This window comes from Tupaia chinensis, unplaced genomic scaffold, assembly GCF_000334495.1.
Source record: "Tupaia chinensis unplaced genomic scaffold, TupChi_1.0 Scaffold147554_1, whole genome shotgun sequence".
Lineage (NCBI taxonomy): Eukaryota > Metazoa > Chordata > Mammalia > Scandentia > Tupaiidae > Tupaia > Tupaia belangeri.
Genome location: NW_006207406.1, coordinates 1,512,889 through 1,524,427, shown reverse-complemented (window position 1 = coordinate 1,524,427; position 11,539 = coordinate 1,512,889). Strand labels below are relative to the sequence as shown.

General features: G+C 40.0%; 1 protein-coding gene across 7 annotated transcripts in view; it reads right to left on the bottom strand.

Moving 5' to 3' along the window:
* The window catches only part of CAST (calpastatin), a 129,633-nt gene that overhangs the window by 103,704 nt on the left and 14,390 nt on the right, over window positions 1-11,539 (bottom strand). The window lies entirely within an intron of this gene.

The following is an 11,539-nucleotide window of genomic DNA, read 5'->3' as shown; positions in this document are numbered from 1 at the left end:
GCCAACCTTGTTGTATTAATAAATAACCAACTAGGAAGTTTGGAGTTGTAATGGTTAAAGATAAACATATTTTTAGAACTCACTTGTGACTTCTTTCCAATAATGCCTTTCTTGGTTCATACTGTTTAGTTGATAAGTCAGTCCATTTGCCTATAAACAACTGGCAGGGAATAGTACTGACAGTCCATGAAATCCTTAACATATAACCACCTGGGCCGCGCTGACCAAACTCTTCCCAGGCTCCTCTGAGCATCTTTTCACCTAGGCTTTGACATTTGACTTGCATGTTCATCTTTGCACTGTCTGATTTTAGCAAGAAGCCTGCTAAGTCGCTGTGGCCAGAACCCCCTAGCCTCAATATCTGCTCAGGGTAGGGGGTTCATCCTCATCCTCCACCATCCCTCACATGATGGCTGGTCACCCTGGCCTACCTTGAGCAAGAATCCTGTCAGGTCAGTTTGGTCAGAGCCCTCCTAATGCCTGATGTTTCCTCTCAATAGCTTTCCATTCGCTGACTCTCCCACCCTGCTCCATCTTTGAATCCCACTCTTTCTTACTGTGGTCAGAGTTGGTGCAGTCTCCCTCCTACGGTGAAGCCCATTGCAGTGGTCCCAGCACTTAAAGCAATGGTTCTGAACGAAGTCTGTCTTATTTTTCTCTAATGAATGTCATGAATGGTTTTTTCTTCATAGTACTTACCCCTTGCAGTATAAATAAACACTAGTTTTAGCTTCCTTTTTTTTTTCTTTTTTTTTTTCTTTTGGCTGGGGAAGGCTTTATCTGCTGCTCTTTATGTATTGGGTTGTTGGAAAAGTCATGCCACCTTTCGCATAGAAAAACACATCATGGGACCAGCAGTTTGCCTAACGGCTGTGTCACTGGATTCCCATGTAGTCAGCTGCGGTTGAAGTGCCAGACCTGGTGGCTTAAATTCACACAGGGTGTGTGAGCGTGTGTGCCTAAGATCCTGAGAGGAGAATGGAGGAGAAGGGATTGCGGTGTGACCATCCCCCCTGGGGGGTGATTTCTTGCTTTCTGCCTCTGTCTCTCTCTGTCTTTCTGGTGAGCACATGTGCCCTATAACAAAAACCTCTCCAAAAAAGAAAAAAAGAAAAACACGTCATGATGTTTCTGATGACCCAATGAATCTCTGTACATTGGAAGGGGAGTGTCATCTGTGTAGAATCTCCTCCTCCTCAGTACCTTCTCAATAGTAACCATGGTGCAGCCATAGTCCTGTCACTCCGCAGAAACAGCTCAGAAGAGGACTCCTGTTATCCCACCTCTAGTAGAGGGAAAACATCCCCATCACTCTGAAATCCTGGAAGCTTAAGCCCTGCTGCCATCCACTCTGTCTTCCACCTTCCTTATAGAGTTTCCCAGACCCCTTTGACTGTTGCTTTTTTGATTTGTTCGCAATTTCTCCTTTCTCTCCTTACATGTGAGCATTTGTCAACATTTGCTTTCAGCTTTTCTCTTCTCTTGACACTCTTTTTCTAATCCATAGTTTTAACTAAGCATTTTGGCTGTAAGGATCAGAGAGAAAATGGACTGGGAACTTAAGTAATTTCAAAAGAAATCTTTGAAAACAGTTTGTGATGAAGGAAATTGAATTAAACTGTGTTCTAAAGAGGAGTCATTGAACAGAGTGAAAGGAAAGAGGGGACAACCAAAGGGACAAGCTTTGGGAGAAGTGGCAAAAAACAGGACCAGCACCCGCTCCCTCCAACCAAAGCTTCCAAATGGTCTAATGACTTCTGGAAACTGCAGCTCTTCTAATGTGCTCCAGAGCTCTGTTCTCAGGACATGGCAGCATGGTGGGGGTGGGGATGGGGGCTGGGCAGGGATGTGGGGAGTCACTTTAGAAAGAAAAAAGAGGGCCAGCTGGTGGCCTGTGGTGAAGGCCACATGTCCAACTGCAAGTTTGAGTCCCGTACCTGATGGCTTGTGAAACACACCAGGCATCAGTGCATGCGTGTCCAAGTTCTGAAAGGAGGGAGCGATGGAGAAGGGCCTGCAGCGTGACCATCCCCCGGGGGGGTGCGCTTCCTCTCTTTCTCTCTTGCGAGTGCACATAAAGGAAGTAAGGAAGGAGGGAGGGAAGACAGGCTTGTGTGTGCCAGGCTCCATAGTAATTTCCTCAGTATTACTAACAACGTGTCCCATGTAAGAGGAGAACAATCCTGACTCCTTTGATCTCAATCAGACTCTATGGCGATGGGGCCCAGGAGTCTGGGTTTCTCATACCAGCTCCAGGTAATTCCTAGGCATGTTAAAACTAGAGAATCACAGCATTACTTCATGTAATGTCCTGGAAAATGAGGACTCGAGAGATTTTCATACTTTTTTTATAGTAGAAATATAATACTCTACACATTTACTAAGCATTCTATAATAATGCTACTTGAAATGGAAAAGACTTTATGATACTAACCTGCCATGAGCTTTTGCTTTCACAAAAGGACAATTTTTGTAAGGCTTTAACAAGCTATTATGTATAGTGTCACGTGATAAAATACTGCTGATGCATGACAAAAATCATGTATCTTCAGTCCTTAGACAACACAGACATCTTACTAGGGACATGATTTTGGGTTATTGTCCCTTTGAACCAGTCATTCCATTACTTTTGAGAAGCTAAATTTAAAGAGAAGAACAATCAATGCCAACTATAAAATAGAATTTTCTGTAATAAAATTTAAGCAATCTATCAGACTTCTAGGATTTATTATATACTCTGAAGTCACTGAATTTAACTTTGTTTTAATTATTTCCATATTTTACTAATATTTTATTCCAATTTCACATGCCATAAAGTATAGTCTTTCCAAGAGACAATTTTGGTGGGACCGCCAGTAACTAGATGCATAAATCCAAAGTATATTAAAGGGCATAAGTATGATATAATATGGATATTTTTATATATATTTTTCTTGAAGTTTACTTATTTCTTTCTTTCAAGAGGAAGAGACAAAGAAAGGGGAGGCACCTCCAACAGGCTTTTTAGGCTGCAATCTTACCCCCGGCCTCAGCCAGCCAGGATCACGTGCATGCACATGTGGTCCCGGCATGCACAGAGACCCCCAGACACGAATCCACGACCTTCCAAATATACCGTCAGCATGGCGGAGGGTTGCATTACTGCTGGGCCACTGTAGCTGGCCTGTATATTCTCTTATAGAGTCTAAGTGCTTCATTGTTCTTTATTAGCCACTTTTTGTACATATTGGGTTATTGGAAAAGCCATGACATACTTTTCTGTTTTTCTATGCATAAATGTATCATGACTTTTATGACGACCCAATAATTACGCAACATATGGTATAATATAGATTCTTAATTTTAAAGTGTGTGTATATATATATGTGTGTATACATACGAATATGCATACACATACATATATGTATATACATATACATATATACACACATATGTGTATATATATGTGTGTATATATACACATACATACATACATATGTATACACACACACACATATATGTATAGTGTATCTTCAGCTCCTAATAAAATAGTTCATTGAATGATGATGCAGAAAATTTTTGCCTTCTAGTTATTTTCATATGTTTCTGGGTGTTACATATAGTTTATCTGAAAACAGAAGGGTGTTTTGTTTTGGGGGTTTTCTGTTTGTTTGTTTGGGTTTTTGCTATAGGGCGCATGTGCTCATCGGAGAGAGACAGAGAGAGGCAGTGAGAGGGAAAGTGAGAACTCGCCCCCCAGGAGGGATGATGAGCGCACCACAATTCCTTCTCCTTCATTCTTCTATCAGGAGTTTAGACTTGCACACACTGAGAAACACAACTGGTGACCACCGGTGTTGTGAGTCTGACGCAGACCAAGCCTGCCCCCAGGAAGCCCCCATGCTCTCCTGAATGCTCAGGCTCCATGCAGTACACAAAAGTCCTGAAAACCTAGTGGTCACTGTAGGAGTCCTCCTTGTGAGGCAACCTACCTTTATTCCCATGAATACCTCTCTTTCTAAACTAAGGCAGAAATGACAAATCCTGGAAACCACAACTAAACAGAAATCAGGGTTGTTCAGTGGGAAGGGTGTGGGAAGACGAGATAACAGGGAGGGTGAAGTAGTGGCATGCTGCAGTTTAGTTGTTCCAAGTAAAGGAGTGGGACAGGAGGCAGTGGAGTCCCAGAAGCAGTACACGCTGAAGAGTGCGGTTCTTTGCTGCATTCCATTGCATGTAGCTGAAGTTCTGCACTGAATGAAAGCCCATTAGATGGTGGATATTTTACCTGAAGTGTGAATATCCATGTGCCAAGTAGCTGTAGAACTAAGAGGATTCAACTAGTGTGGACATGCACAAAGAAGAGAATGAAGGACGATGTCCTTAGAACTGCACAAATTCTAGGTGTCAGAAGAGCTCTACTTAAACGAGTAAACAGGAAAACAGAAATCCACTCTCAAAAACACCACAGAAAAAGGAAGAGAACATCACTATCCTAAGGCTGAAAAATACAGTAGAGCTCATAAAACAATACACTACAAGAAGAAATATACAAGAGAGCAGACATCCGTGATAGGAAACAAGATGGCGTTACCTCTGTGAAAACAGAGCAGGGAGCTATGGAGTAAGAAGGGAAGAAAACAGAGTGAAAGAGACAGACAGAGGAGAAGAGGAAAGAAAGGGTTACAAAGACTCCCCCCCCAAAAAAAAAAAATAGCAAAAGTTAAGCCTGTATTACAAGTTTCAAAAAGCAGAATTCAGAAATTAAAATAAGAGGAATGCACTTTAGAAACTCCCCCAGAATGCAAAGGTAAATGTCAGAGAGAAAACTGTGAGGTGAATAATTAATGAATATCAAATCCCAGACTATATATAAGAAGTAAGAGAAACTAAAATAAGAGCCACAATTAAATAATTAAATGGCAGACATTCCAGGAAAAAATAAAAATAAACATATATTTAGGCATAACTTGTTTGGCTTTTTTTTTTTTTTATTTCCCCCAATTTTTGCCAAAGGGCACATGTGCTCACCAGAGAGGGACAGAGAGAGGGAGAGGAGAAAGCACCCCCATGGGAAATGACCATGCCCCAATCTTTTCTGCTCCATCTCTTCCTCCTTTGGGATTTTGGCACACATGCCCATGTTTCTCAAGCTGCTGGGTCTGGGACTCAAAAAATGCGGTCAGCTGTGTTCGATTTCAAGCTGCCTTAACCACCCAACCATGAAGCTGACCCACATAGCACTGTTTTTAAAATTGTAAGAATAAAAGAAAAAAATCAGACAATCACCATAGCTAGAAAACAAGCTTCCTAAAACTAGCAGATTGTGTAATGGTTATGTTGCTGGAGTCCCACATAGTCGACCATGGTTTGAGTCCTGGACTCCAAATCCAGTGGTTTAAAACTGGACACGTGTGTGTGCAAACCCAAAACACCAAGAGGAGAATGGAGGAGAAGGGATTGTGGCGTGGCCATCCCCACTGGGGGGAGATTTCTCACTTTCTGTCTCTCCAGCAAGTGCATACACCCTATAGTAAAAATCTCTCCTTAAAACAAAACAAGTTTCCTAAAAATAAATCAAATTAGACTCTTTGGACATCTTTACCAAACAAAAAGTCAAAAAAGCTTGGAGCAATAGACAGAATTTCGAAGGAACAGAACAGAACAGTTACCCAAGCACTGTACAGTTTTGTACTAATTGACTTTGTTGTGTGAAGCCAAGAGGAAGACATGCTTGGATTTATGGAGACTCAGAAAATAACTATCATTGGTGTCTCCCTGGGGGAGAAAAAAATGATCCTAAAAATATTCTATTATAGTTAGTGAAGAAATAAATAATAATTTAGAACTAAAAAACAGGGAAACTACAGTCCAGGCGAACTTGGGAACTTCCCATAGTTGGTTTGACCTCCCAAATCAGATGCCTGTCAGCCACGAATTCCAATTTTTAAGCAGTAATGTAGGCACATATGTTGAAAGGACCTATGTTGAAATTGTAGATTTGGAAGTACTTCTTTGTTACACTCGATTTAAAAATGTTGATGGGGGACCCAGCAGGTGGTGTAGTGGTTAAGGCACTGAATTCCCACTTAGCTGAGCACAGTTCAAGTCCTGGACTCAGCAGCTTGAAAATCATGTTGTGTGCATGGGTGAGCATGCCCAAAATACCAAGAGGAAAAGGTAGGAGAACGGATTTCGGTGTAACCATCCCTCCCCGCCAAGGTGGGTGATTTCTCACTTTCCGTCTCTCCATCTCCCTCTGGTGAATACATGCACTCTACAGCAAAAAACCTTTAAAAAAAAAATGTTGATAAGATGGTGACAATTGGTACAGCAGCTGAGTCCCACATGGCCAACTGTGAATTCTGAGTCCCTGACCGGTGACTTGAAAAACACACTGGGCGCATGTGTGTGCATGCCCAGAATCCCAAAAGGATGGAGAAAAGAAGAAGGAATTGCAGTGTGATTATTCCCCAAAGGAGATGCTTTCTCATTTTCTCTCTCTCTTTCTCTGACTCTCTCCAGTGAGCATATGTGCCTTCTGGCAAATTTTCAAAAAAGAAAAGAAAAGGAAAGAAAAAAAAAGTTAAATGTTCTCATTTTTCTGCTGTTTGCATTTTATCCTTGACTTGTTAGTCCATTCAACTTTTGGTCTTATAATTCCTCTACATCTCAGAAGAAACTGACGAAGTCATGATTGGTATAGACAAACATCAGTTCTCATTGACACTCACCCTATTCCGTCCTCAAGCATTTGTATTGTGTGATATTTTACTTGCAATATTCTATTAAAATCGCAGCAGGTGTCTAAGGATCACTTAATAACTGTGTAGGGATCACAGTCCAAAAATACAAAAAAAAAATTTACAATACAGCAAAGGAGAAAGACTTCTGAAATTCACATGGCTGCATTTATCCTCACATGTTTTTATATATGGCAATGAAATGATGGCTCTCACCTAACCTTAATAACTTTTTTTCGGGGCCAGCAAGTGGTGCAGGGGTTAAGGGCACTGGACTCCCACATGGCTGACGGTGGTTTGAGTCCCAGACCAGGTGGCTTGCTTTCTCACTTTCCCTCTCTCTCTCTGTCTCTTTTTCTCTCTCGCTTGCTCACTTGCTTTGTCTCTCACTGATCAAATTAAAATAAATTAATAAAGTTAAAATAAAATAATTTTTAAAAAAATAATTTTTTCTCCTGGCTATAAACTTCCAAAGTCCTCCTCCATGTCCTCTTCTTGCACCTCTAAATAATATGTGAAGGGTATTAAGAGAGAAGGAAAAAAACACCAGAAAGTGCCCTTAAACACAGAAAGCAAATGTTCAAAGTGAGTCTGTTTCAAAGGCCTCAGTTTGTCCGTGGAGACCTAACCAGTATACTTGTATATGCTTGGAGACAAGCAGTACTTAACCTTTGGAGGTACTTGCTACTTTAAAAATGCATTACCCAAACTCAAACTATACTTTTAAATCTCACTTCTTAGTTAGCAGAGTAGTGGTTGAAAAAATATTTAGGAGAAATAACTTGTTTTTGGAAGTGTTTCTCGGGTAATTGTGAAGAGAGGATGGAAACTGACTGTGGGTGGCAGACAAGACGGGTAACAAATCCAGACTGCACAGGGTTCTATAACCACGACCTCAAAGGCATAACTAATGCCGAAGTAGAATGGTTTCCCTGAACTCTCTCCAAGGCTACAATCCCATCCTTGATTTATTTCTACATAACCTAAATAATTTACGACCTTTTGGAGACAGACCACTTTGGAAATAGACCTCGACTACTGAGCCACCCACCCCATGTGTACCATAGCAAACAGACATGGGCAGAATTTGGTCAGAGTGAAGCTCTCTGAACCTCTTCTGGAGTAGAGTGCTGTCTGACTCATAAATCACTCTTTTGCTCAAGTAAATGCTGCTAAATTTATTTTGTCTAAAGTCATGAGTTAAGCCAAGCAAGGCCTATCCCCCTTCTTTGATTCTGCTGATTTGGAAGAGAGCAAAATAGACAGAGATGTCCAGGCTCTGGCACAAAGATACGTTGTAAATCTAAATTTCCCAGCAATGTGTTAAAACAAAATGACAAGTATTTAGATTGTCAATAAAGAAAAATCCCTTCTTCCTCCTATGCAGGTAGAAGGTCAGCCTTGCAATTACAAAATCAAAGTACATTCTGCCTGTATGCACAAGGCAATCTCAAGCTCTTCCCTGGTGGCATTTGTGACAGCATTTTCTAAACCTTTTATAAGTATGGAGATGAAGTCCTCTATAATCTACACATTATAAAATGACTTAACTCTGGGCTAACGGTTGTGGCCTAAACCAATAATGTCTCTATATTTAGAATAATATCTAAGCTTCCAAGTTACAACGAATTGGTCCAAGAATGACTATGTAAGAACTGGCTGGTTGTCCATTTGGTCATACTGGAAAAGTTTTTGGGGGCAAAACAATTTATCTTGATTAATACTAATAGATAATTATAACAAAATGTAATTTTGGGGTCTAAACAACAGAAGAACACTACAGTTTTAAAACAGGAAGTGTTCTTCTTTCCCATTATAGATGATGACAAATGAAAAAGCTGAGAAACCAGATACTAAGGAGAAGAAACTCGAAGTCAAAAAGGGTGACCACAAGGCTAAAATCCAAGAGGGGGAAGCCCCACTGCAGCCAAGAATGGGATGGGCAGATAGTCCCAATCTGCCATGTATTCCAGGAAGGCCATGTACAAGAGGAAACACTCGGTCACTAAATCTGGAATTGAAAAGAAAGTAAAAAGGAGAAGGTTCTTGCCACTGTCACAAAACAAGTTGGTGGGGACAAAAATGGCGGTACCTGGGTGATTAAACTGCACAAAATGCCTAGGTATTATCCTACTGAAGATGTGCCTTGAAAGCTGTTGAGCCATGGCAAATAACCCTTCAGTCAGCATGTGAGAAAGCTGCGAGCTAGTATAACTCCTGGGACCATTTTGATCATCCTCACTGGGCACCACACTGGCAAGTGTGTGGTTTTTCTGAAGCAGCTGAGCAGTGGCTTGCTACTTGTGACTAGACCTCTGGTCCTCAATCAAGTTGCACTGCATAGAACACACCAGAAATGTGTCATTGCCACCTCCACCAAAACTGTTATCAGCAAAGTAAAAATCCCAAAACACCTCATCAATGCTTACTTCATGAAAAAGAAGCTTCCCAGACACCAGGAAGGTGAGATCCTCGATGCAGAGAAGAAGGATGAGATTACCTGGCAGCGCAGGGTTGATCAGAAATGTGGACTCGCAAATATTTTTTTTTACCAAAAATCAAAACAGTTCCTCAGCTCCAGGGCTACCTGTGATCTGAGTTTGCCCTTGCAAATGGAGTTTATCCTCACAAATTGGTGTTTTAAATTTTTCCCCAAGAACCTAATTAAATAACTGACATATATTTTAAAAAGATAAAAATAAATAAAACAGAAAGTGTTTACTATTTGCCTAAATGGCTAATTTAATAGATAATTTATCTGGGACTATCTAATAAAGGGTGAGGATGACAAAAGAACTGCAGGATACCAGATAGACTTTGAAACTAACAAAAGGAAAAGTAGCTTTTCAAATGGAAATTTATTTCCTAATAATTTAGCCAAAAGAAACATGATAAAATTTTAATTCAAGTTTTCTTTTATTCTTAAAGAAATGTTTGTCTTGCATGGGTATAAAATTTCACTACAAATTTCTTGGTTTGAAATAACCTTAATTGTATTTTCATGGGGATTGGTGGTGAACAAGAATCATAGAAAGTTGAAAAATAAACCTTTTGCGCAGAATGTAATAACAGGTTCCAGCTGTAACATCCTCCCTACCTAGAGAATATTTCAGAAACCCCAGAAAATAAATAGAAAGAGGAGCTAAAGTTTGAAAACCATCTGTTTAATATTGATAATAGAGAAAATAAAATAATCACTTTATGCCTTCTAAATTTCCAAGTACATTTCAGAACCTGGCTCTATGACTTCTGCAAGTAGGAAATGACAGTTTCTACGGAATGAAGATGGACATGGATATCTACTGAGCTTTAACATGTGCAAAGCAGCCAAAAGGAGGCAAATCTAATACTCTTTTTTTACGTAGAGGTTTTTGCCTTAGGACATGAGTTCTTGCCAGGGGGAGAGAGAGAGACAGTGAGAGAGAAAGTGAGACATCACTTCCCAGGGGGCTGGCCATGCTGCAATCTGGAATCTCCTCCATTCTCCTCCTGGGATCTTGGCCATACACGCACATGTACTCTGTGTGAGTTTTAAGCCACCAGGTTCGGAACTCAAACAGCTGGCCATGTGGGAGTCCTGTCATGTCACTGTTACATCATCTGCTGGCCCCTTGTTTTGGTTTTAGTTTTTTTTTTTAATTTAAATTTTTTAAGAAGCAAAAAAAAAAATTACTTAATAAAATTTATTTAGACTTTATATAGATCAAAATAATACTTTAGATTATAATAGTTTCAGGATCAATAGCTGATTGGAAGGAAGAAAGGAAGCGGTTTCTATTTTCAGTGTAGAATAAAAATCATCTAATTCTTACTGATGTTTTGTAAATTTTCCAAACAAGACTTAGGCCAAGTTTATTGTTTAGCGATTTTTCCCTCCTTTAATGGATGAAAAGTGAGATTCAATGTGTGTACTACTGGTTACAATGAATACAATAGCTTGAAAAAAATCATAAGACAGAAGCTTAAATAAAATATATAAAAAGATAAGACTTGAAAATCGTATTATAGCAATATTAACTATAATAAGTGAAAAAGATACAGTAAAACTAGCAGTGTTACACTAGTTCAAAATACAGCTCGTAAGGCAAACTGAAACTGATGCTCATTAAGGAAAGCGGTCTATTTCTAGGAAGATACTAGGAAAACACCAATCGTTTTGAACAAACAGTATTTTCACACGACTCTTCCATAGTGAAACAGGTCAGTGTGCACGGTACACAATGGAGTAAAACACGATTATGAAAGGAGAAATTCAGAGACTCAAAGAAAACATCCGAAAGTGAGAAGACTTGATTTTACTATTATTTCCACAGAATTGATGCAAATAAAACAGTTGTCTCTTCCTTTTGTCTACAAACCTGAATGACTGGTAAATCTGGGCCATCACTGTCCTCCTTTCATGGTGCACTCACATGAAGAAAGATTTCCTTTTCCTTACTCGTTTGATTTCCCTGCCACACCCACCATATTTGCCAATAAAACAATTAGGATTTACCAATTCCTATAGGGAAAGTACCCTAAGCAACTGAGGTCTATTGTTAAATGACTCTATTTTTAAAGTCTCCTTTTCCAGGAACATTTAATTTTGAATTTCTTGTAATGATTTACACTTATATTTTTTTAAAAGAGAGATGTTTGCTATCAGGCACGTGTGTTTGACTGAGACACACAGAGAGAGGGAGAGAGTGTGAAATCACCCCCCCCCCAGTGGGAAGGCCACTCTGCAATCCTTTTCCTCTCAGGATTTTTGGGTACTCTTACACACACTCCCCGCATGAGTTTCAAGCTGCCAGGTCAGGCACTTGAACCACAGTTGG